Genomic DNA, 25,681 nt, shown 5'->3' with positions numbered 1-25,681 from the left:
CATCACAACCTAGAAGTACCCCTCCAATCCATTTACCATTCTGACTTGGGAATATATCGCCATTCCTTCACTGTCGCTGGGTCAAAATCATGGAACACTATCCCTAACAGCACTGTGGGTGTACCTACACCACATGGACTGCAACGGTTCAAGAAGGCAGCTCACCACCACCTTCTCAAGGGCAACTAGGGATGGACAATAAATGCTGGCCTAGCCAGCAACGCCCACATCCCGTGAATGAAAAAAAAAATTGTATGACCTGATAGGCATGACAGAGACATGGTTGAAAGATGACTGAGCCTGGGACCTGCATGTTGAAGGGTATTTGACATATCAGAACAACAAAGTGAGGAAAAGATGGCAGGGTAGCTCTGTTAATAAAGGATGGCATGAGTTCCAGGCTGTATGAAGACCTTAGCTTGAAAGAGCAAGATATAGGAACTGTTTGGGGAGAGATAAGAAATAGTAAATGTAAGATGTTACTTGTGGGTGTAGTTTATAGGCTCCTAGGCCCCCTAATAGTAGTTACACTAGGAATAAATAAATGGTGTAGGGCGGGGGGGAGTGTGTAAGAAAGCCGCCATAATCATGGGTGACTTTAACCTACGTGTAGATTGGGAAAATCAAATTGGCAAAGGTGCCTGGAAAATGAGTTAGTGTTTTTGGGACAATTCCTTAGAGCAGTTTATCCTGGATCCAACCAGGGTGCAGACTATCCTAGACCTGATAATGTACAATGAGACAGGATTAATCAATAAGCTCATGAAGGTGACAACGATCACAATATGAAGGAATTTCATGTTCAGTTTGAAATGGAGAAGTGCAGGTCCATGACTGGTGTTTTAAGTCTAAATAAAGGTAACAATAACAGTGTGAAGGCAAAGCTGGCTAAGCTGAACTGGGAAACGAGGTTAAAAGGTAGCTCAGTAGAGTTGCAGTGCGGACTTTTAAGGAGATATTGAACACTCAGAAAAGATTTGTCCCGACGAGAAAGAAAGGCTTTTTAAGAAGGATGCATCATTCGTGGCTAAATGATGAAATTAAGAATAGTATTAAATTGAAAGAAATACTGTACAAACCTGCAAAGATTAGTGGTAGGTCAGAGGATTGGACAGATTTTATGAACTAGCAAAGAATGACGCGAAAGATAAGAGACAGAAAACAAAATATGAGAGAAATCGAGCTAATAATATGAAAACAAATAGTAAAAGTTTCTACAAGTATTTTAATTTTTAAAAATTCATTCATGGGATGTGGGCATCATTGGCTAGGCCAGCATTTATTGCCCATCCCTAATTGTCCTCATTCAGAGGGCATTTTTAAGAGTCAACCACATTGCTGTGGGTCTGGAGTCACATGTAGGCCAGACCGAGTAAGGACAGCAGATTTCCTTCCCTAAACGGCATTAGTGAACCAGATGAGATTTTACAACAATTGGCAATGTTTTCATGGTCATCATCAGACTTTTAATTCCAGAATTTTGTTGAATTCAGATTTCGCCATCTGCCATGGTGGGTTTTGAACCCAGGTTCCCAGAGCATTACACTGAGTCTCTGGAATGCTAGTTCAGTGACCACTATGCCACTGCATAGGAAAAGAGTAACTAAAGCTAGTATTGGACCTCTAGAGAGCGAGTCTGGGGAATTGATATTGGAAAACAAGGAGATGACAGAGGCATTGAACAGGTATGTATATGTCTTCACAGTAGAGGACTCAGAAAACGTTCCAAAGATTCTTGAAAATCAAGAGGTGACAGGGAGGGATGAAGTTAATACAAACACCATTACCAGGGAAAGGGTGCTAGGAAAAGTATTAGATCTAAAGGCTGCCAAGCCCTCAGGACCATATGGCCTGCATCCTAGGGTCTTAAAAGAAGTGGTGGCACAGATTTTTTTTATTCATTCTTGGGATGTGGGCTTCGCTGGCTGGGCCAGTATTTATTGCCCATCCCCAATTGCCATTGAGAAGGTGGTGGTGGTGAGCAGTCTTCTTGAACCGCTGCACTCCATGTGGTGCAGGTACACCCATAGTGTTGTTAAGGAGAGAGCTCCAGAATTTGATCCAGAGACAGTGAAGGAATGACGATATATTTCCAAGCTTGGGTGGTAAGTGGCTTGGAGGTGAAATTCCAGTTGGTAGTATTCTCATGTGTCTGCTGCCCTTGTCTTTCTAGATGGTAGTGGTTGTGGGTTTGGAAGGTGGTGTCTCAGGAGCTTTGGTGAGTTTCTGCAGTGCATCTTGTAGTTGGTACACATTGCTGCCACTGTGCATCGGCAGTAAAGGGAGTGAATGATTGTGGAGTTGGTGCCAATCAAGCAGGCTGCTTTGTCCTGGATAGTATCAAACTTCTTGGGTGGTGTTGGAGCTGCACTCATCCAGGCAAATGTATTCTATCACATTCCTGACTTCTGCCTTGAAGATGGTGGACAGGCTTTGTGGAGTCAGGAGGTGAGTTACTCATCGCAGGATTCCTAGCCTCTGACCTGCTCCTTTAGCCACAATATTTAGATAGTTCAGTTTCTAGTCAATAGTAACCCCCAGAATGTAGATAGTTGGGGATTCAGTGATGGTAATGCTATTCAATGTCATGGGGTGATGGTTAGATTCTCTCTTGTTGGAGATGGTCATTGCCTGGGACTTGTGTGACATGAATGTTACTTGCCACTTGTCAGCCCAAGCTTGTATATTGTCCAGGTCTTGCTGCATTTGGACATGGGCTGTTTCAGTATCTGAGTGGTCGCGAATGGTGCTGAATATTGTGCAATCATCAGCGAACATCCCCACTTCTGACCTTATGATGGAAGGAAAGTCATTGATGAAGCAGCTGAAGATGTTTGGCCCTAGGACACTACCCTGAGCCCTGCATTGATGTCCTGGAACTGAGATGAATGACCTCCAACAACCACAGTCATCTCCCTTTGTGCTAGTTATAACTCCAACCAGTGGAGAGCTTTTCCCATGATTCCCATTGACTCCAGTTTTGCTAGGGCTCCTTGATGCCACACTTGGTCAAATGCTTCCTTGATGTCAAGAGCAGTCACTCTCACATCAGATCGGGGGCTCAGCTCTTTTGTCCACCTTTGAACTAAGGCAATAATGAAGTCAGGAGCTGAGTGGCTCTGGCAGAACCCAACCTGGGCGTCTGTGAGCAAGTTATTGCTAAGCAAGTGCCGCTTGATAGCACTGTTGATGACCCCTTTCATCACTTTACTGATGATGGAGAGTAGACTGATGGGGCGATAATTGGCTGGTTTGGATTTGTCCTGCTTTTGTGTACAGGATATACCTGGGCAATTTTCCACGTTGCATGGTAGACGCCAGTGTTGTAGCAGTACTGAAACAGTTTGGCTAGGCGCGCAGCAAGTCCTGGAGCACAAGTCTTCAGTATTATTGCCAGAATATTGTCAGGACCCTTAGCCTTTGTAGTATCCAGTGCCTTCAGCAGTTTCTTGATATCACGTGGAGTGAATTGAATTGGCTGAAGACTGGCATCTGTGATGCTGGGGACCTCTGGAAGAGGCCGAGATGTGTTATCCACACAGCCCTTCTCGCTGAAGATTGTTGCGAATGCTTCAGCCTTATCTTTTGCACTGATGTGCTGGGCAACCCCATCATTAAGGATGGGGATATTTGTGGAGTGTCCACCACCATTCACAACTGGAAGTGGCAGGACTGCAGAGCTCAGATCTGATCCGTTGTGGGATTGCTTAGCTCTGTCTATTGCATGCTGCTTATCCTGATTGGTGTACAAGTAGTCCTGTGTTGTAGCTTCACCAGGTTGACACCTCATTTTTAAGTATGCCTGTTGTTCCCGGCATGCTCTCCTGCACTCGTCATTGAACCAGGGTTGATCCCCTGGTTAGGTGGTAATTGCAGAGTGGGGGATATGCTAGACCACGAAGCTACAGATTGTGGTTGAGTACAATTCTTCTGCTGATGGTCCACAGTGCCTCTTGGATGTCCAGTCTTTAGTTGCTAGATCTGTTTGAAATCTATCCCGTTTAGCACAGTGGTAGTGCTACACAACACGATGAAGGGTAGCCTCAATGTGAAGGCGGGACTTCGTCTCTACAGCGACTGTGTGGTGGTCACTCCTACCGTGCACCTGTGGCAGGCAGGTTGGTGAGAATGAAGTCAACTATGTTTTGCCGCCTTGTTCGTTCATTCACCATCTGCCGCAGACCCAGTCTAGCAGCTATGTCCTTTAGGACACGGCTAGCTCTGTCTGTTCTGGTGCTACCGAGCCACCCTTGGTGATGGAGATTGAGGTTCTCCATGTAGAGTGCTTTCTCCAAGTGGGATTCAACATGGAGGAGTACTGATTCATCAGCTGAGCGGGAGGGCAGGGCTGCTGTGTGATAATCAACAGCAGGTTTCCTTGCCCATTGTTGACCTGATGCCATGAAACCTAATATGCTCTGGAGTCGATGTTGAGGACTCCCAGGACAACTCCCTCCTGACTGTGTATACCACTGTGCTGCTACATCTGCTGGGTCTCCTCTGTTGGTGGGACAGGATATACCCAGCGATGGTGATGGTGGAGTCTGGAACATTATCTGTAAGGTATGATTCCGTGAGGATGACTATGTCAGGCTGTTGCTTATCTAGTCTGTGAGACAGCTCTCCTAATTTTGGCACTAGCCCCCAGATGTTAGTAAGGGGGACTTTGCAGGGTCACCAGAGCTGAGTTGGCTGTTGTTATTTCCGATGCCTAGGTTGTGCATCTGGGTTCATTTCTTTTGGTAGACTTCATCTTGGTTATGATACAACTGAGTGTCTTGCTGGGCCATTTCAGAAGGCTCTTAAGAGTCAACCACATTGTTGTGGGTCTGGAGTTAAGTGTAGGCCAGACCAGGTAAGGACGACAGACTTCCTTCCCTAAAGGGCTTTAGTAAACCAGTTGGGATTTTACGGCAATGGTTTCCTGGTTACTATTGCTGAGACTAGCTTTTTCATTCCAGATGTATTAACTGAATTTAAATCCCATCAGCTGTCATGTTCAGATTCGAACCCATGACCTCAGAGCATTAGCCTGGGCCTCTGGGTTCCTTTCTAGTGACATTACCACTACACCACTGCCTCCCCGGTCCTGGAGTACGATGTGCAATTTTGGTCTCCTTATTCAAAAAAAGATTTAATTGCTTTAGAAGCAGTTCAGAGAAGGTTCACTGGGCTCATTCCAGGGATGAAGTGGTTGTCTTATGATCAAAGGTTAAGAGGTTAGGCCTATACCCAATGGAGTTTAGCAGAATGAGTGGTGATCTTATTGAAACATATAAGATCCTGAAGGGATTTGAAAGGGTGGATACCTGGAGGTTGTTTCCTCTTGTCAAGGAGATTAGGGGACGTAGTTTAAAAATAAGAGATGTCCCTTTAAGACAGAGGTGAGGAGAAACTTTTTCTCCCAAAGGGTCATTAGTATGTGGAATTCTCTTCCCTAGAAAGTAGTGGAAGCTAGGTCAGTGAATTTAATCAAGACAGGGTGGATAGATTTTTGTCCAGCAAGGGATTCCAGGGTTCTGGGGAGCAGACAGGGAAGAAGAGCTGAGATCACAGCCAGATCAGCCATGATCTTATTGGATGGTGGAGAAGGGTCAAGGGGCCAAATGGCCTCCTCCTGTTCCTGTTCTGTTGTCCCTGTGTAATGGGTTCAATGACCTGCAGTTACTTAATAGAAAGCTGCAAGATGTTTTGAAGATTGACAGAGAAGCAATGAGAATATATTAAAAGAGGAACAGAATGTGTAAATTGTAGTGAAAAGGCTTGAGGCTTATACCAAAAAAACTGAGATAATGGGAAAATTGGAGAAAAACAAAACTGCAATTTCAAGAAGTCCGAAATGAGAACCGGAAATGCTGGCAAAACACATTGGGTCCTGAATAGAAAAAATACAGGCTAACACTCCATGCTATATTTTTGTTACAAATGCAAGTAGCTAGAGTTGAGCAACTTCGCAACTCGGCAGACCCACCTCACTTTAAAGCACCTGGTCACATAGCACTTTTACTGCAGGAAGGAGCAGGGTGGTGTAGGTGTGTGATGGAGTTGGGCCCACTGACCCTGGAAGCCTATCCTAGGCAGCCACAGGGATGGGCGAATGCCAGTGTCGGCTGTTGAGATGGCCTGTCTCAGTTCTCTGGGACTTTGTCCCAATTATAATGAAAGCAGTTATGCCCTTTAGCACTCATCTCTCTCACCACCTCAACCCTCCTCCACCTCCGCAACCAACCCCCATGGCCCCTTATACCCTCCATGCCAACTCAATGCCAACATGCTCCCCAGTCATTCCCCACGGCCCCTTATACTCACGATGCCAACTCGCACTATTTCTGTTCCCATTCACCTAGCACGCAATATGTACATAACCAATGAACCGTATAATAACAGTGGCAAGTGTGTAACTGCTGAGAGAAAAGACTCATTCAGAAATGGTCTCTGAAAAATAACTGTTGTTCCTGCAACACTATAAAAGAGTCAATTAGACAGACCATTAAAGTATCAATTACTTTAATGATACTTAAAGTATCAGTTTTAAAATGAGGCTTCAAACATTTTACACCTCTTAATCTTGTGCAGACATTGACAAAAGAAAGAAAACTTATTGTAACCATTTAAAGATGTCAATCAAGCAAAGTCAACAATTCACTTCACTTGTCAAAACAGATTTCCTGCTCACCTAATGCTTTTATTGGACAGGGTTCTCACCTGACCTTTATTGGACTGGGCTTTTAGCCAGAAACCCTGAGTTTCCACATGTCCTCATTACATATGCTTGGCTGAGGGCCCAGACCAATAAAAGCATTTGCTCAGCAGGGAATCCTCGAAAATCTGACCCTTCCAGTCAGCACTGTGGATCTCCATGTGAAATATCAACCTGCCTCTCCTATGTCCATGTACAGGCACATCAACCCCACATCAGAGGGATGTAGAATGCCCAGTAGATGGATAAGCTGCCAGTCCTAACATTCTTGTTGTGGAATAGAGTGAAATGTAAGATTTATGTGTGGAGAATGTGAGGAATTTAGGGTGGACCCTGATTCTCCTCCATTTGCAGTGTTCCTTCAAATTCTGTTTGGGGGTAACTGGTAGAATTCTGCCCTTCTCTTTTTCGCTGCCCAGTTTAAGGGTGTGTCCAACCTCAAAAATCCTCAACAGAACTCAGGCCAGCTGACAGCTGGGGTGAGAACTGCTAAAACCTCAGAGAAATGATCAAACATGTTTCCCTGGGGAATCAAAAAAAATTAACTGCCTCCTTGCTTTTCTTTGGTCCAGGAATGGTTATTGGGTCCTCCTGTTGGGGATAGAAGTGCTATAATAGTGATTCTTAAATATCCTTCTTTGTCAACTGTGGTTTCCCCTCCACATTGGTCACCACAATTCCTGACCATATCCACCATTTTCCTGGGCCCTTGGCTCTCAGACTTTGCACTGTCTCATACCAGAAACCCCTTTCTCCTCAGAAGGACCAGCAATTTGAGGAAGCCATCCTTGATGTGCTCTTAGACATGCTCCCATTTAAATGAGCCCATCTTCCGGGTCTCTTCTGGTGCAAGTGGACAGGCGATCTGCTCCATTACCTTTGTGCAGGCAGAGCTGTTCAGCAAAGCATTCACCTTTTCTATGTTTGGCCTCCCCATTATAGGGGAGACCATGCTAATAAATTGCTGTCTCATGTAGATGAATTATTTGGACCCTTCAATCTGAGGTTGGAGGAAGTAAACAAACCAGAGTTTCCTCTGCCATGGTTGTATAATAAAGTGTCAGGACAAGGAAGGCTGAAAGTTGGGGCGATGAAGAGGAAACAAAAGTATTGTGGTGGGAATGGTCTCACTGAGGAAGGACAGCTGTTCTTGGAAATGTAGCCAAGTTGTAGGTGATGAAAATGTTAGAAGTTGATTAGAAGGTGAATGCAGGAGCTAATAAGGTGAAAAGTGAGGAGAAAGGGATTTCTGATGTGAGATGGTGCAATGTGAGAGAGCCGAAGTTCAGGAAAGTGGCAGAAATGTTCAAAGAAAAACTCAGCAGGTCTGGCAGCATCGGCGGAGAAGAAAAGAGCTGACGTTTCGAGTCTTCATGATCCTTCCACAGAACTGTGGAAGTGTCATGAGGACTCAAAACGTCAACTCTTTTCTTCTCCGCCGATGCTGCCAGACCTGCTGAGTTCTTCCAGGTAATTCTGTTTTTGTTTTGGATTTCCAGCATCCGCAGTTTTTTGTTTTTATCTCAGAAATGTTCAAGGGTTGTGTTGACCACTGTGGAGGGGAAACCTCAGTTGACAAAAGAAGAGGATACTTAAGAACCATGAGCACGTCAAGTGGAGCCATTTCAATAGCTTCAACAAAAGCTGAGAAACTGGAAGAAAGGGATAAATTCTTACAGGTGGTGTGGGATTTGTTGGAGATCGTGGGTTTCTAATAGATATCTGGTAACCCAGAAGCAGGTTGACATTTTGGATGTTGACCCACAGTGTTGGCAGGCAAGAGAGAGAAGCCAAGAAGGAAAGTGAAAATCTGAGATGGACTATGTAAAGGTCAGGAATGGGTGGAAATTGGAGCACAGTTAAGGGTATTTTCAAGATCACAGTGAGAGCAGGAAGCAAAAATCCACATGAGTCATCGGTGTAACAGGAGGAGATGAATAAGGGAAACCTGAGTAGTACTGAAACAAAGAATGTTCCACATAGCCTAAAAAAGGCCAAGTGTAGCTCGGTCTCCCATAGCAACATCTTTTAACTGGAGTGAGTGAGTAGAATTAAAGGCATTTGTTCAAGGTAATGCCAAGCACAAGAGGAGGTGGATGGTGAATGATTGGGCTCCTATTCAAGGAAAAGCAGCACTTCTGTCCCACAGCGGGTCATTTTCCAAGACTTGTAAAGGAGCTAGGAAAAGAAGCTTTGGGCTGCAGAATGTGAAATAGTTTTAGTAGCATCGGGTATCAGAGGAACCCTGCATGTAAAGGGTAGAGACAGGACAAGGGGGCAGGGAGAGGGACATTTGTTAAGATATAGGAAAATTAATTCAGCGGGATAGCAAACGTAATAATACGTACGCTGTGACAGTCCTGGTGATGTATCTTGGGGAAAAAGTTGAAACAGGTAGTTAGGCTTGTGGAATAAATAGAGTGAATAACTGATTAAGTTTTGAGTTTTAATGATGATTCTGATATTTTTGTATTGTCTGCAGAATATACCCATGGTCTTGAACAATGTTGTTCCCCTAACAGGAGGAGAACTCCACCACCCCGACAACCCTCCCCCCACCCCCAGAGGTCCATTTGTCACTAGTTTTATGTTGTGCTTTCACAGGGTACTGACCCTTGCTCTGCTATTAATACATTCTGCCGCCTTGCCTTTATGCCACTATCAGCATCTTCTGTAGCATCTCCCTTTGTCCAGTGTCCATGCCATCTTTGTCAAATTTCTCCTTAGCTCCACCTATCCCAGACTTTCTATTTTGTTTCACCTGCTCCACGCCACCCCCCACTTAAACAGTATAAAATCCATCACATTTTTACCTCTCCCTGAAGGAGTCACATGGACTAGAAACGTTAACTCTGTTTCTTTCTCCACTGATACTGTCAGACTTGTTGAGTTTTTCCAGCATTTTCTTTTTTTATTTATTATAGAAGAATTAAATTGTGTGGCATTTTTGCTCTGCCTTTCTGTGAATAATAAAAGTCACCCATTATTATCACCCTGTTCCTGCATTTTTTGCCAACTTCTCTGCATATCTCTTCCTTATCTCTTTTCCACTGTTTGATTTAGAATGCCTTTTAATAATTTATAATCTTACAAACTGTTTACATGAAATATTTGTGACTGAAACGTATAAAGCTGGCCAATATAAATTATTTTTCTTGTCTTTTTTATAAGGCTAAGCCTTCTGCGAAGCCAAAGAAGTGTATCGTCCTGTGCTTCCCTTATAGAAAACCTCCTAATGAGGTGTATCAGCCTGCTGTGGGAAGCAAGATAGGGCAATAGATTCTGCGACAGGCTCTTACGGTGCTGCAGGAGCAGATCTACAGCATGAGTGGATGACTGGATCCTGCAAGGTTATTCTGATCTATTCAGGAGTTGAAGATTAATCTCTTGGATACTGCAGCCTAAAAAAAAATCATTGGGGCACTTGAAAGAAAATTAGCAATTTTTTAAAAAAGTACTTTTGTTTATTAGTTATGAAAATGTTGGAGATGGGGGAATAAACAAACTTCAACTGTGAAGAGCAATTGGAGGCAGCAGGTCATGTGATGAAAGCCCCCATTAATGCATCCACTCAGAGTTGCCAACCCTTGATCCTGTATGTATTGCTACTCTTACCAGTTATAAAGTTTATTACCATAATGTGGGTGGGATTCACTGATCATGTACTTTAAACTGAAGCTGGGAACATCTGGAACAACTAATTGCTCATTTGAGCAGTGAGACTTTCAATTCTAGTGCACAGGGAATATGATTTCTGGCACAATATCAAAATGAGAGTTACATTGTAGTCTCTCGATGATTCATTGCTTCCATTGCAGCCATGTCAGAGAATTAGGTATTGCTGTTGTATTCAGCATGGTTTGTTAGCATAACTGGAAGATCATCCATTTCCTTACTCTAATTGTTTTTCTAGTCTGAATCACAGAAATTTTTTTAGAGTACAGAAGGGGGCCTTTGGCAAATATTGTCTACACCGGCTCTTCTTCCTCAGTGGGCTGTAAACACTGCTGTTTTGTGTTTCAAGATGGAGCCCACTTTAGGAGTAAATGTATGCAGGAAGATGACTTCTTGTGCATCTAGATGGACTGAAGCGAGAGGAGGATTTTGTGGATCAATGTAGCTATACCCATCATCGCTACTTTGAGGTGTGGATGTTGTCATTGAGTCATAGGCATTTATACAGCGTGGTGTCCAACTTCCTTTTCTGGCTTTCATGTTAGCTGACATTGTTAAAACAAGAGTTAGGAGCAGGAGTCGGCCATTTGGCCCCTTGAGCCAGCTCCACATTTCAATAAGATTCTCTCTCAGGTGTTGTGGAGAGAGAAACAGTGTTAACGTTTCAGGTCAAAAACCGGTTCTGTTGAAAGGTTTTTGACCTGAAACTTTAACTCCGTTTCCCTCTCTACAGATGTTGCCTGATCTGTGGTGTATGCTTCCAGCGTTTTCTGTTTTTATCTGGAAATATGTCTGTTTCCACACATTTGCCGATGACACCCAGCTCCACTTCACCATCATCTTTTTCGACCCCTCCACTGTCTGTAAATCGCTGGAGACAATAGGTGTGCTGATTCTTTGTTTATTTGTTTTTACCTTTCACTATTACTTGCTTTCTTCTTCTACCTTATTTTGAATGGACGGCACAATGGCTTTAGAGGCAACTTTGGAATCATATTCTCTAGACGTGCATATTAAGGCTGTCACCAGTTGCTCTTTAACATGAGAATAACACCAGATAAATGGCAGCTCCTGCAACTTGCTATTACCATCTCAAGGATATTTTATTTCCATTTTTGTGCTCGGTTCTTCAAGCAGCACTCACCAATTCTGCCATTTATTATTGAAATCAACTGTCGTAAGTTGGTAAGCAAGAACAATCATGGCCTCCTGGAGAGGAGCAAGTAAAAGAGAATACAATCGAGAGGTGGAAGTTGAGCTCCTTTAGCAGTAGGGCAAGCCTGGCTCAATCCTGGCAGGTACATTTTGTCCCACAAGATCTAAGGTTGGTGAGTTATTTTCTCCGTCTTGGAAAGATGAAAGACTGAGAAAACCCATCCAAGATTCAAGTTCTGAAGTATCTTCTGCCCAGAATTTGATACTCAGTAGATCGTGTTATGGTTTTATTTGCTCATTAACTGTTCCGCACCAGCATGACTGAGATCATGAACTTGATGCGTTCACAACAATCCTCACCCTACCCACCTACAATGTTGCAGATCTGGATAGACAGCACAGTCAGCATACCTGTTGTTTCTAACTATTTTTATCTACTCCTTTTATGTTTTGGATAAAGTATTGACATTTCCTGAATGGAACTTTCCTGGGCCTATGAGGTCTGTATATTCGAATCCCGGGCAAACTTTGACTTTGATATTTGGCTGCAACAAGACATAACGAAATGGAAAAGCTGTCAGTTCTATCATTTCTTCTTATATGTAGAATTCCATGACTCATCTGTCAATGGTTAACTTATTTGTTGGTTTAATTTTTAAACTTTTATCACTTCCACTTCACAATCACATCTCTATGAGCGAATGTATGTAGTTCAGAATAGCAGTAAAAGGAGTAAGGCTGCAGTTTCTCAGTGGTGGACTGAGATTGGTTATCCTGGCACTGTATTCTTGAATTTACCGTCTATAACGGCATGTGGCATCATCATGTATTCATAAAATTAGCAAAGGTAAGTGAACTTTCTGACAAGGTTTGCTCGCTTGAATGGTAGTTTTTGTAAAGTATGTACAATGAATTTCTAACTTTATTCAGAACAATTCAAAAGGGATTTTTCTTCACTGTGAAAATGATAATTGGATGGGGGGGTGCGAGGTGGTTTGCAGGGGTTTTCTTTTAACTGAATATTGTGGGGATACTAGGGTTGGTGATGCTCCGATGATCGTTTGGATACTGGGATTTGGAGGCCTTGAGGGACCTTGGGAGAATACTCCTGCTACTCATGCCCACAAGGAGTTCAGAGAAAGGTAAAGTTTTAAAACTTACCTGAGCTTTTTAGAATTTTAACCCTTCATACAACACTTTCCTGCCCTGGGAAGGGGCTGGGGTGGTGTAGGGAAGGACGGTGGTTAAAATTTTAGACCATTGGTTCTACAGACAGTTAGTTCTCCAGCACTTTGGCAAGGTGACGATTCTTCATGCCTAATTCTAAGAGAGCGTCAGCAGATTGTTCAAGTATGGAACCCATTTCTGTTGAGCCTTATTGTCTTTGCCTGTCATCCAAACCCACACACTTTCTGCCAGGAGTTCAATGGGATTGTAATCAGGAGTAGAAACGCTAGCCTTCACGTCCTTATTCTGGCAATCTTTAGACAATCGCGCTGCCTAAGTACCGTACTGAATGCTTCCAAGTACAATGGGTGGAATTGTCTCCTTCCGCCATCAGTGGGATTTGTGGCGGTGGTGGAAGATATGGCAGGATAAAAAACTGGCTTCCCGATGTTGAAATGAGGTTAGGACCTTCCTCTCCCGGTGTTCGTGGTGGGGTGATAAAGGGTCAACTTTGCTGCTGAAGCTTGGCGGGAACCCATTTTGCACCTCATGTCTGCTCCTTAAAATCCCAAAAGACCGGAATCGTGCACCTCCGTCAAATCTTCTGCCCCGGCAGGAGGAATTTACGTTGTTCCGTTACCCGACGGCATAAACATGGCCTGCGAGGGAAAATTTTAGAGCGCTTAACTCACGGTCGACGCTGTCTGCAGCACTGGAGCTGACAGCGGGCATCGTGTGTGTGGAAGACACCAAGTGAGGGAGGTCTGGAGGAAATTGGGGGGGGTGGGGAGGGGTGGTGGAGTGAGGGGGGAAGGAAGGCACAAAGGGGAAAGGGGAAGGAGGAAAGCAGGAAGGGAGCTGTGAGTGGAGAGGGGGCTGAGGCCAGAGTATGTTTCAGAGCGAGAAGTTGTTTGAGTCAATGTTGGAATCATGGTGGGGAGGAGAACTGAGGATGCTGATGATAGGAGGAGACAGTGACTGTGAGAGGGGGAAGTGGGATGTGGTAGGGTGGAAGGGTCAGGGTCTGGCAGGCATGGTTCTCATCTGGAGGGTCATTGAGGGGGGCAAGGGTGGTGGCACAGATTATGGGAGTGGGGAGGATCAGATTGGGCACAGGCATGGTGACTTGTGGGCTTAGTGGGGAGGGAAGGCATATACAAATTGACTGTGATAGGGTTCAGGGTGATGGGGGGAGGCTCAAGGGTTACCAAGGGGATAGTGAAGATGACACTGGGGTGCTCGATGGTAATGGAGGAAAGTTGGTGAGTGACAGGAGGAAGGTAAAATGTGGTGGAGACAGACTGATACGTGATGCGCACCATCCTGAGACAGAGGCAGCTCAACACAAAGGCAATGACCTTGATGTCCAACTGCAAAACATCGAGGTCGGGGGGAGGGTTTTCTTGGGTGGGTGGAGCTGAAGGTCAGCACAAATGGACAACTAAAGGCAAATCCTAATAATCATGTGGAGGCTGTATGAGAGCTTTTTGCTTTGCAAGTCCTCACTGTCTGGTGAAGGCCACATGGTAGCATGTCTGGCTCAGAGGGTTCTCATCACAATGAGATCCCAGCAAGATGTAGAGCTACCTTTCACTCTGAGACATTTGCCATTGGCTCCAGTTACAGTTAGGGAAGAAGGGAGGGAGGCAGCCTGCTGACTACTATGCCCTCTTGACTGTGATGACTTGGGCAGGCGTCCTTTTGAGGACTGAGGCCTGGAGGGCTCCTGCCTATTTTGGGTCTCCTGCTCAGGGGCAGGTGTACCTTTCTCAAGGCGCATGCATGTGAATGGCAGCCAACTCATGACTGCAAACTTCCATCCTTCTAGGGAACGGACCTGCTGGTCAAAGGCTCATGTGGTTAGTTGGCAAGCGTAAAAGTGTGAGTGCTAGGCCTCTTGCACATAGCAGTTATTACTCTTGTCAAAGAGTGATGTCTGCATGTGCAGCCATATATTACCGGGAGGAAAACCCATCCTTGGTCCCCACTAGAAGGAGTGCAGTGCGTGCAACAATGAAAACGACTAGCGGGAAGAATGAATCTAGGAGACTTCCAATCAATGCAAGCTAAAATATATTTGCCAGTGCCAAAAATTTATACAATGATTGTACACCCAGGCCACCAGTGCTAATTCAAAACTTCTAAATTTTGCTAACTCTACTGCTACATCTAGGTGCATCCCCGACATCCACAGCAGAGGCTGAGGCAGTCTGCTGACTACTATGCCCTCTTGACTGTGATGACTTGGGCAGGCGTCCTCTTGAGGACCGAGGCCTGGAGGGCTCCTGCCTATTTTGGGTCTCCTGCTCAGGGGCAGGTGTACCTTTCTCAGCTTGAGCAGCTGGAGCTGATGGGATCACAGGCAGAGGGGATTGGGAATGGCTGGATACGCATGGAGTGTCCTGGGTGGATGCCACCCCATCCACTACCCTCAACATTCGCAGCAACTCACCAAAGCTTCTTCAACAGCACTCCCCAACCCTGCCTGATGCTCTTCCTCCCTTTGGGTGCTCAAGGGTTCCTCCCTGACTCATTGAAGAGAAGGGACATCTGGAGGGAGGCCAAGGTGCCCTGTGCCCCTCTCATGTAGCCACTGCAGAGGCTCACCCATGGCCAGTGCGATGGGAGTGCAGGTCTGAGTGCATATCCAGCAGAAATTGTTCGTTTTGCTGGACCAGGGTCTCCATGGTGTCGACCATCCTTCCACTAGAGACTTCCATGCGCTTGCATGCTGGAGCCATGACATCAGAGAGCACGCAGAATGACTCTTCCATCTCTCGTGGCGCTCTGTTGAGGGCCTCTGACACCTCTGCCTGATGTCCCCCTGTGCCTCTTTGATACTCCAACATCTTTTCCATGGCCATTTCCAGAGGCTCGCCATCTGACTCTGACTTGGTAGGGGCCTCTTCTCCAGCAATCCTCTGAGTGCCAGAGACCTCCACCTGGTGCGGACATGTGTCTGTGAGGTGACCACCAGAGTGTGAGCCGGAGTCTAAACGAGATCTATGACCCAGTGAGATGCATGTCTCTGGGCTGGTGGAGGGTGCTGGTCAACATTGTGATGGCTCTACTGATGTTAAGTAGTCTTCGCCTTCCTTTGAGGTGTCCTGGGGGCTGGGGCTTACTTCTTGTGCGGGAGCTGGCCTCCCCCTCTTCCTGCTGGCACCTAGAGTGGAGGGAGGAGAGAATGATTGACTACCTAGACTGGCTCAAACTTTGCAGTCATCAATCACCTTGATTTTCCAAGGTTCTTGGAATTGTACATGCTTCCTCACTAGATTCTTGGGGGAGGCCAACTTTCACTTTGGCACAAACATGGTTACGATCCTCCTTTGCCAGCTTGGCTGCTTGCTGCTTGAATTAAGTGAGAGACCTGAGCTCAGGCATTCCCCCCCCATCCCGTCGTCTTCTCTCTCAGCCTCCTGTTATGGACTGTCTTCTCCTGCATAAAGATATATAGATGGATTGTGAGTATGAATGTCGAAAGAGCAGATCATAGACTGCTAATTCTGTGGCTAATAACTGACCTGGTTACTTCCCAAAGCCTGACCACCATGTGCAAGGCACAAGTGAGGAGTGTGATGGAACACTCTCCACTTGCCTGTGTGAGTGCAGCTCCAATGATGCTCAGGAAGCTGAACACCATCCAGGACAAAGCAGACTGCTTGATTGACACCCCACCCACTATCCTCAACATTCGCTCCCTCCACCGCTGGTACACACTGGCAGCAGTGTACACCATGCACAAGGTGCACTGCTGCAACTCACCAAGGCTTCTTCAACAGCACTCTCCAACCCAGCAAGCTCTATCAGCCAGAAGGACAATAGCAGCAGACACATGGGAACAGCAGCACCTACAAGTTTCCCTGTACTCCACCCCATGGCTATTCCTTCACAGTGGCTGGGTCAAAATCCTGCAGTTGCCTCATTAACAGTACAGCACGTGAACTGCAGCAGTTGAAGAAGGCAGCACCCCACCACATCCTCAAGGGCGTTTAGGGATGTGCAACAGAAATGCTGGCCTTGGCAATGATGCCCATTTCCCATGGCAGAAACACAAAATGAGTAGTGATGTGAGTTGGGGGAGTGGAAGTTTCACTTACCCTAGTGGCGCGGATGGGATCGTTCATCCATTTCCTGCACTGCAGGGCGGTTCTCCTCTGGACCCCATGGGCACTGCCTGCTCTGGCGACCTCCTCCCAGGCTGGTGTGGTCAGTCGGGATAGCGTCCTGCAACCATCCCCGGGGAAGAGAGCATCCCACCTGTCCTGCACAGCCTCGAAGAGGAGGCATCGCTGAAGTAGGGAGTCGGAGCTTGCTGCTTTCTCCTGCTTCCGGGGTCCTGCACTTACATCGGGGGATGGAGCCTATCTCGCCCTCCTCACCCTCTTTCCTGCAGCACCTGGTGCTCTCTGTCTGGTCTTGTGTCTCCCTCCCATTCCTCCTGCAGACCAAATGGGTCCCCTAGAATGATCTCATGACCAAACACCAGACTTGCCAACCTCACCATCTCATGGATCAAGAGATAAATTCTTAAAAATCAGGAAATTTGTTATAAAGATCACGAGTTGTTTATTTTCAAACATAAACCAATATAGGTTGACAGTTGGCTTATAAACCTTGTTAGTGGTTTATTTAATCTCGAACATATCAGAGTTTTTTGCAAAAGCTACATTACTGCATCTGAAAGTGCTACATAAAAACTAATAAAATAGCTCCTGTCTTATATCGGTTGTGCATTCTGCCTAACTAGAAAGCGGGTCATGCTTACCACCCTGAGTGTTCCTGGTTTCTGGAGTTGGTGAACGAGGGAGGTTTTTGGATGATTGATAACTCTGTAGCCAAAAACTTCCGAAAATTGACTGGAGAGCTCACTTGCAAGGGTTGTCGGGTCTTTCGGTGCATGCACACCTATTTTGGGCCTGCAAATGCGCCCTTGATCACCTGGGCCTGAGGATGTGCCTAGATTCCAGAGAGCTAGCTGCAGAGGAATCCAGGAGCTGAAGCACTGTTTTTGCTGAGCTTGAAACCTGGAGCTGCCTTTTTCCGGACTTTCCTGTGGCCTGAATCATAGCAATGCAGATATTAGGAAGCCATGATTCACTGCTGTGATTAAAACAACAATCAATCCACAGTTGCCTCATATGTAGCACCATAAATTTAAATCAAACAACTTACCAACTGTACTGTTAGTCACCTTGGATTACTACTGAGGTTAACATGCAACTGCCATGAATTCACAAAATACTACTGTGATTAAAACAGCACCTAATCCACAATTTAAGCGCAAAGATTGATTTCTGGAATGCTGCTAAGCAAGGAACAGGCAAGGCAGCTTAAGGCTTTATATAGTCCTGGCAAGACTGGCATCAAGGCAGCTTCAGGTTCGCTAAACAGCGTGCTTTGTCAGGCCCCACTTCTGCGTTCCTTTGCAGATGACTGTCCGGAGTCTAGGTGGAGGCACGAGCATACTCGATTAGGTGCATATGTGCAGCCCCAAACCGGTGTACGTGCACAGAATGATTGTGAATGAAGCTGAATTTGACTGAGAAATTAAACCTCTTGCGATCACTTTGCGAGAGTGTCATGTCTGACACCCTCTTTTCCCCTGGTGACTGTCATACGTTGTCCAATACGGTAGAGTAGCACAATGCTCACTCTTTTTAGGTGAAATCCTCAGAGAACTTCGAGAATAAATGTTTATAAAATGTTGGTGAAGTCTTGACAAAGTGTCCCAGAAAGTCTGCTGACGTGTTTCAAATATTCTCTTCAGACCATCGCAAGTGATCAGTAAAAAGTGATATGCCTTTAAGTAGTATTCAAAATTCTCAGCAAGAACTTTTCTTTTGTTCAGCTGGGCACTGTTAGGAGAGGGCATTGGGGGCAAGTGCTGTCCACCAAAATGCTGTGAAACTTGATTAATGGTAGCTAACACGCAATTAAAGTGGTAATCAGGCCCTTGACAACCCTATTGGCAGCCGTTTCTAGTGCAAGCTTCAACTGCTTTACCAAGGACGTATGTTATGCAAAACATTGGCTGGAACGGCATTGCAGGCCAAGACTCCATCCTGGAGGTTCTTTAGTGGTTGAAGGAGTTGTGGAAAATCACTCCCTGTGTCTTTCAAAATAAATAGCTCCTCCCACTACAGTGTATACCATGCCAATATCAGAATTAAGCAAATTATGTGTTTGCTAATGTTCATGCTACTAAGCAATTGAGTTGTCTGATTTTTTAATGTATTCTTTTCTTTCTGGGAAGTTTCTCAAATCAATGCTATCAACCTAACTTACGAGGAATTGAGAGGAGATACCCATGTCCTACCTTATCATGTTGCGACATTGGATCACCAAGTCATGAGCACTTTCAATCACTGCTTTGAAAGTCAACCAGAAATTAGCTTAAAGTTTAAGTGAATCTTTGCACAATCCATTGACAACAGATACAGTCTCCTTAATAAGAAAGACATATTGGCAAAACAAGTCAACATTTACATATATGGGGTTGTTTACCATGTTCAGAGCTTGTTCTGCTTCACTGCACAACATTGGGTTAAACATCTGGAAAAAGATGTTTGAACCACACGCAAGTTGAATTGTAATTTCCCCTAATAGCAGCTGTAAAATTCTTTTCAAATGCAACCTTTTAAAGTTGATTCTTTCTAAGTCTGTGGTGGATAGCTTTCAGTCCTACATTATTGAGGCTGCTTCGATAACTTGCCTCTGTAATTTGAGAGAGAAGTTTGTTTTACTGACTACTCAACGGATGGAAGCTGGATTTGGAGGACTCGTTGTACATTCTTTTCCTCAAACAATGCAGCCTAAACCATCTAGTTTCTCAATCATTTGCCTCGTTGTGAGGAAGATGAGATGTTTGAAGGACATCAGGTTTTGCTTTTAGTGCTTTTTTTTTTCCCCGGATTACAAAAACACTGAAAAACAACAGGCGCCTGGAAAGCAGCCAGCTGCAGCACTATAACGTTTGGAAATACAAAAGGTCTTCGAGGACGCAGTGTGCTGCTGGTGTAATGCTACAAATTTGGAGTGCTTGGTATTGTCAGCAGCACTTTCCCACAGGTTGGTAAATAAAGTTTTAAATGATTGATATGTCGCTCTCCATAATTTGATAGTTTAAGCAGTTCGGTTTAACCTTTTGTGGACTGCTACAGTCTGTCTATCTAGCAAAATAAGTTTAATGGTGATGTGGATGGGTAATGATGCAAGTTCAGAATTTTACGTTTATTTTGGCCTTGTCTATAAAATAGAGGCTTGTCACATGTCTACCAAGGAGATTCATAGCTGTCTGTTATCTTTAGCATTCATGTACTTGATAAAAGAGTACCATCTTTCCCACAGTGTTCATTGGGTAACTGTGCTGGGTGTTGAGGAGTTTCCAGAGCTTGTTTAATTATAACCGTCATTAATGATCGACAGATGTTAATTTTGTGGCAAATGTGTCTGGGAGGGGGTATGAAAGAGTTAACTAAATTTTCTTTTTCCATATTAATAATAAGTTTGGAAATGATCAACTCCTACGATGCACATTGTTATGAGATAGTTCAAAATTTTATTCAATTGCAGTAAAATACCAATTAGAATATAATATTTGAGTTCCATCAAAGTAGGTGACAGCATATTTTTACACATCAAAAAACATGCTGTCACTATTTGATGTGTATTGGTGCAGAATCTAAAGCAGTTACTGTATTAGAAATGCTTTTTAGTTAAAAATGCAATCAGAAAATTTAAGTGTAAAGAAGTAAAATCCTTCAGGTTACAGTGGTGTAACTCTTATGGCTCTGTGCTAGTTCCGAACAATTTGGATGAATTGTTTTCAAATTATTGTGATATTTGAAACATTTATGAATGGGTTTTGAGAACATGGGAAAGCTGTATTTTTTTTTTGTTTTCTATTTGTCGCTAATTTTCTCCATTGTCTTCCTCTCCTTGCTGGGATAAAATCCCACAGGTGCTTGCCATTGACCTCAAGTGACTGCCATTTGTGTGTGAACCTAAGTAATACCAGTCGACTATTAAAGTATGGAATAGGCAGGGAAGATCATAGCCAAATCCAAGCTTGTCTCCATCTGACATTTGCACATGCGCATTTCTAGCTGGTGATCAGGAATAAGAATCCTGGTTGATTTTCTCCTATGTAGTTCGGCGCACTGACACCATGCATTTAATGCATCTAGTTGCCACCCCAGTTGAAACCAATTAATTTGGTGCAGACCAGAGTTAAATCTCTCATTTCCAGCTGTTTTCTCAGTAGTTGTTGAACTTTCTAAGGAATGCAGCCAAAAATGAAAAAAAAACTTAAATTCCTGAAGCAGACAGGAAGTGATGAGCAACATTTTTGGGAAGAACTGCAGTGCACTGAGAAACACGTTGAGTTTCTGGCAGAAATTCTGGCAGAATTCAAACAGAAATAAGCTTGTCGGTTCTTTGCTGTGTTTGACCTGTGACTCAATGTATGACTCTACATTATAGTTATAATGTTTTTTGTCTACTTCTCTAGAAAACACATTCATTCTTCTTGTCCCTGCTGAGAGCTCTGTGTATATGTGATGTTGAAAAGCAGTTGAACTAGTCATTCACCTCATTGTGGGTTCAGAATGGCAGCCATGTTTGCCAACATCCCTCCTTGTGAAAGCAGTGTATTGTGTGAAGTCTTTTGAGACATTTTGCATGAGCCACTTAATAAATGCAAGTATTTGTAGCTTCTATGACTAGAGTAACTGTAGATCACTAATTGTCAGCGAATCACTTTAGATCTAGTGGGAACCAGTTTGTTCACAATTCCAGGCATTTGCAAATATTTCAAGGCTTTGGAGAGGGTGCTGAAGATTTTTACCAGAATGGTACTACGCATGAGGGACTTAGTTATGTTGCAGTAAGACAATCTGGATTGTTCTCCTAAGAGTAGAGAAGGTTAATGGGATATTTAGTAGAGCGGCTCAAAATTATGAAGGGTGTTTATAGAGTAAATAAGGAGAAATTCCAGTCTGTTGGCAGGAGGGTTGGTAACCAAAGGACAAAAATTTAAGATAATTGGCAATAAAATGCGAAGGTTTGGGATGTGCTAGGATTCATTTCCCATTAAGGAATTCAAGTTACCAACACTTTTTTAAAAAAAAATGTGGTTATGGTAGATGAGACAATTGGGTATTGGTGGAGAGTACTTTATGGTATCACCCCAGGATGGCTTGTTGAAAACAGACATGCCGGGAGCCACACTAGTAGAATTGTGGCATCTCCCTTGTCTACTGACATGACCGTATTATATACTTAAAACAAAATTGCATTTCATGCTTACTCTATCTCCTTAAACTTTAATCGCTTTGCACCCTTTTAACTATTTTTATTAGGGGAGTTGAAAATTGTACACAATCACGTGCAAAAAATGAACCAACAGAACTTGAAGCGTTTATTTGATTTTTTTTTCTCCAAATGGTAGCTTTCTTTCAGATAATGGATTTTCTTCTTAGCAAGCAACAATAACTGCATTTACCTAAGCTCCTTTAACATAGTAGAACATCCCAAGGACATCATAGGAGCACTAGCAAATAAAGTTTGACAATGATCTACAGATGGAGTTATTTGGACAGGTTACTGCTTGGTTAATGAGATAGGTTTTAAGGCATGCCTTAAAGGAGAGGGTGATACTGAGGTGGAGAAGTTTTGGGAGGGAATTCCAGAGCTTAAGACACAAAAACAGAAAATGCTGGAAAAACTCAGGTCTAGCAGCATCTGTGGAGAGAGAAACAGAGTTAACGTTTCGAGTCCATATGACCCTCTGAAGAAGGGTCCTACCGACTCAAAACTTTAACTCTGTTTCTCTCTCCACTGATGCTGCCAGACCTGCTGAGTTTTTACAGCATTTTCTGTTTTTGTTTCAGATTTCTAGCATCCGCAGTATTTTGCATTTATCCGGAGCTTAAGCCCAAGGCAGCTGATGGCCATCAATACTGGGATATTGGAAATGGGGATTGTACAGGAAGCCAGGGTTATAGGAGTATAGAAATATCCTAGGGCTGGAGGAGGTTACAGAGATGATTGGAGGGAAATAATTTGAAACCACTGATGAGAATTTTAAAATTGAGGCATTCCATTTTAGGTTTGAGTGACAGTTTGTATAATTGTGTACTGCTTTTTGAATGCCTGCCAACTCTTTTTGATTAATACTTATAATCATCTCTTATAGTATTTGCAGGATGGACAGAGTATTTGTTTTGAGAGTTTCTTGTTTTCTTATTGATGTTACTACTGCTACTTGATAAGCTGAGTGGCGTACACAATGGTTTATGTTCTGGCCATAATATATTTTCCACTGTAAAGTTCGCTATGGCTTATCCTGAAGTTGATAGTGTCACTCCAAATGCGCAGACGGACGTGTGCTACATTGCGTATTGTGTATCTGAGTCTTCAGGGACAGAAATGCTCTTATATTTTGGAGGAAACTGGAACACCCATTGTATGAAGTGACTGTTACCTGTTTGTACCTGTCCTGTGAACAGAATGATGTGGCTCTCAGCCCAACAAGTTGGATTTGGGTCAGTGGGCTGCTATAGAATAATCTCAATATGTATTACAAAGTGGCATGTTGTGTTGGTTTTGCTGATGGACCATGTTAGTGTGGGGATTCTCTAATGTAGAACCAACACTGGGTGGATGTCAATAGAATAGAATGATTTGAGGCATCAAAATATAATTTTTAAGCTAAACCTACGTCCATAACAGTGTAAGATCAGAGCACAAATCTTAGTATAATCCTGTGGCAGTGTGCTTTTTGATATGTTTGATACGGAGTTGTATTTCTTGTATCTAGTAGAAGGCTCTATATTACTGTCAGAAAATACCAATCAGCTTTCTTTGGAATGGGAGACTAATAAATGCTTTAGTATAAATATGTATCAACAAAATCGATGATCTGCCATTGGAGCAGAACTGGCATCAGCTTTATTAACATCTGCTTTTTTCTCTCAGACGTTAGTTGTGCAACCTCAAATTGTGCAATATCATAATGAATGTTATTTATGGCACAACCCCTGTGAAAGTGTGACATTCATTAGATTTATCCTATCTGGCATTATTTTTTTCAATGCTTTCAGTATGATCCTAGCAGAAACTCAAGTAACATATTTATTTAAAGCACAGCAAATATAGAAACATAAGAAAACATCATATGATCCATTAAAGTTCATTGCTGCGTTTTGCACATTGGGTATCCTTTTTTGTGACACTTAAATTATCAGATTTGTTTTTTGCTGCCAGTATCTTGCTTCTCAGATTATTTCAAATATTCATCATCCTGAGTAAGTAAATTTTTCTCGACATTGATTCCAACCTTATTTTTCACTTAATTCCATATCTTCTGGTTCTGCACAATTGGGGTAGAATTAAATTCTCCATCGAGAGGTGGGCTGGGAGGTGGTGCAACACCTATAGTTGAGCGGGAAAGTACTGGATGGGGACCCCGTTACCTTCCCGATTTTCCACCTCCTCCATTAAATCCAGGGAGGGAAGGATCAAGGACAGCCTTCTTGCCAGAAGCCAAATGAGGCCAATAAGTGGACACTTAAGGGCCTCATCCTGCCGCCGCTGGTTTTCACCTTGTGGCAGGGGGAGGCTGTGACATGTGGGCAACTTGCCAAAACCCTGACGGGTATGCCTGCAGCCTGATAGACTGTTCCCTCTACTTGAGTAACGCATGCCCAACAGGTTACCGAAGTGTGAAGATGCCTGCCTGCCCTTAAAACTAATCCCCATCCAGCACCCACCCCGTCTCCTCCCCTCTCCCCATCACTGGAATTCCCTGACTGGGCCCGGCAAACCTGCCCTCACTCCAGGCTTCATTGACGATCCTGCAGCCTGGGCCTCCTGCGGTACCAGCAGTGGACACCGCTCCCATGGTTAGGACTCCCAATGCCAACCAGGTAATTACCTGACTGGCACTAATTTGGAGTTGTGCCGTTGGTGGGGGGGGGAGTTTGGAGTGGCAGCAGCGGGATTAGGAGTGGCAGCAGCGGGATTAGAAGTGGCAGCAGCGGGATTAGGAGTGGCAGCAGCGGGATTAGGAGTGGCAGCAGCGGGATTAGGAGTGGCAGCAGCGGGATTAGGAGTGGCAGCAGCGGGATTAGGAGTGGCAGCAGCGGGATTAGCAATAGCAGCAATGGGGTTGCCACTTGCTCTCCAGCCAGTGAATGGACCCACTGTCATGAGCATTAAATTCCGCCTTGATTTCTTTCGTAGTAATGGTCTATTTTTATCTTGCCTTTCTGGCTGTATTTGTCATGGTCCCATTGCGTCTTTACATGAGGGTGTGAATAAAAACATTGTACCTATCTTTGGGGCATGTAATTTTTAGATCAAGAGCAAGAGTAGAAAATATTTTATTCACTGAGCTTGTAACCTTCAAAATAATTTGTATTCTGATAAAAGTTTGCACAACAGCTCTCTGGGTTAATGGAACATAGAAGAGTATGATTAACAATGTTGGTCACATCTGCTGCAATAGTTATTAATAAATCTAAAACTACATTTTAAGAAAATCATAGCATCTGTTGCAGTGCTAACCGCTAGTGAGAGCCGTCCAAAAGCAGCTTATTTAGGTTGGGGCTGTTTGGGGCAGGTTAGTTTACAGTTTATAAAGCAGTCTGATCATATTATGCAAATTCAGCAATCATGTTTAGCAGAGTGATGGAAGTTCAGATGATTTGCCTTATGGATCAAAGTACATGTGAAATCTGCTGTCAATTGTGTGGCTGGCACATTGAATGTTCAGTAGGGCAACTCCTGAGAGATAAAGGGATGGACTGAGAAACCTACTCACAATGCTTCCAAACCTAGATGGCTTAGAGTTGACCATACCCCATCCACCTTGAGGACTAGGCCATAGAGCTGATGGTGAGTCACTGCTCTCCCTGTGGGAGATGGCAAGAGTGATGCTACAGTGCATGCAGCTGGTTTGTGGATAAACATCTGCAC

The 25,681-nt window shown here is 44.0% G+C and overlaps 1 protein-coding gene across 10 annotated transcripts in view; it reads left to right on the top strand.

Annotated features, from left to right (window-relative positions):
* The window catches only part of asxl2 (ASXL transcriptional regulator 2), a 319,202-nt gene that overhangs the window by 48,398 nt on the left and 245,123 nt on the right, over window positions 1-25,681 (top strand). Inside the window, exon 1 of one of the 10 annotated variants that reach the window (XM_041187679.1) lies at window positions 19,258-19,771. The exons of the other annotated variants lie outside the window; for them this stretch is intronic. The gene's annotated coding sequence lies outside the window, so the exon portion shown is untranslated. Of the gene's footprint in view, window positions 1-19,257; window positions 19,772-25,681 lie in introns of those variants that run through there. 10 annotated transcript variants of the gene reach the window in all.

Source organism: Carcharodon carcharias, chromosome 5 (genome assembly GCF_017639515.1).
Source record: "Carcharodon carcharias isolate sCarCar2 chromosome 5, sCarCar2.pri, whole genome shotgun sequence".
Taxonomy (NCBI): Eukaryota; Metazoa; Chordata; class Chondrichthyes; order Lamniformes; family Lamnidae; genus Carcharodon; species Carcharodon carcharias.
The sequence above is the reverse complement of the archived record's forward strand: the minus strand, read 5'-3'. Positions and strand labels throughout refer to the sequence as shown.